Source organism: Megascapheus bottae, chromosome 2 (assembly GCF_031878675.1).
Source record: "Megascapheus bottae isolate mThoBot1 chromosome 2, mThoBot2.hap1, whole genome shotgun sequence".
NCBI classification, from domain to species: domain Eukaryota; kingdom Metazoa; phylum Chordata; class Mammalia; order Rodentia; family Geomyidae; genus Megascapheus; species Megascapheus bottae.
Genome location: NC_143510.1, coordinates 5982648 through 5984060, shown reverse-complemented (window position 1 = coordinate 5984060; position 1413 = coordinate 5982648). Strand labels below are relative to the sequence as shown.

Here is a 1413-nt window from a genome sequence, read left to right as displayed (position 1 = left end):
TGCTACACTAAAGGAGATGTCTGTTAGGAAGCATCTGCAGCTGTTTAAAGGCATTTGGTGTACCTTAAAAGATAAAGATGCTTTAAAATTCCTTCAAGAATATCCGAGATTCAGAGACTTGTCTTTGTAAGTAACCAAATGTCTATGGCTTTGACTCTCTCCCTACTACTGAGGTAGGCAACCAATATTCACCAAAATAAATTTCCCTAAGAAAAGCCTGGCATATTCAGCATGTTTCTTCAAACAACTGGTTTCATTTTTCTCTTCTTTTGGAACAAGCTGGTCCTAGGCCCTTGCTGAGTAACAACGCATGTACTCTGTCATCCATGGGTTCTCAGAGGAGACCTTCACCTTCCTACTCTTGTCCACATCCACAGAGTGAGCACGCTGTCTTTGAGCAGCCAGTTTCCTTTTCTCCATCTGTCTTCTGTTCTTGGCTCTTAACGCTGATTCATGAATCTCATTCACAGAGGCGGACGCACAGACATTGTGGGTCTTCTTATTCCCTGTATCCATCTGTTTCTCTCCCCAGCCATAAAGAGCAAATGGGTGCTTGTTATCCTTTATTTGACTTGAAGACCTCTGGGGACTTCTGACTGGTTTCTTATTCTCTAGAGCAAACAAGGTGCTTGGCCGCTGCCCAGCTTTGACACTGGTGGGTGTCTTGTCACATGTGTCTTTTGTTCTGGGTTCTGGTTTTTCTTCTCCATCTTTCACTGGCAATGCTGACAGCGCTGCGTCTGGCTTGTCCTTGTCTTCGGGGTCCCTGGCCTTCGCGTCCTGCCGCTCCAGCTCCACCCGCGCCGAGGGCAACCAGGGCTCGAGGGACGCGGAGGGGCTGGACGCGGCCGAGCCATCGAGCCATCCAAGGCGTGGTCCGGGCCCCAGGCGTTCCAGAGCCAGGGCGCGTGCGCCTGCTCCAGCAGCCCACGGCCCAGGCCTTAGCGCCACAGCTCGCGGTGCCACAGCTCGCGGTAGCAGGCCATGAACTCGTCCCAGCGCGGGTCCGGTAGCGGTTCATGTACTCACTCTTCACGCCACTGCCCGGGGACATGGCGGCGCCGAGCCAGCCCGCACCGCTGCCCTAGAAATCATTTCTTTAGGAAAAATCGTAATGGTATTTTTGGATGACCCCAGCCCCAACCCATTTGATTTAATGAGTTCTAGAATGAGCTACAAACCTTGGAGGCCTCAGTAAAATCCACCCCTCATTCCAGCTTCCACAACGAGCATAAGTAGGTGGCTAGATGTGCCATAGAATGGTGGCACTGTCAGACTCATCATGCCTGATCCAGGGGGGACTGACAGTGAATAAAAAAGGACAACATCATTCCAACATCTCTTCAAAGCTTCCAACTTCATTTATAAGCTGAAATTAAAAGGGCATTGACTTTGGAATTAACTACTTCATGT

General features: G+C 50.2%; 1 pseudogene; it reads right to left on the bottom strand.

Annotated features, from left to right (window-relative positions):
- Positions 1-285: 285 nt before the first annotated feature.
- On the bottom strand, positions 286-1054 carry LOC150066301 (centriole, cilia and spindle-associated protein pseudogene; annotated as a pseudogene).
- Between the last annotated feature and the right edge of the window lie 359 nt (positions 1055-1413).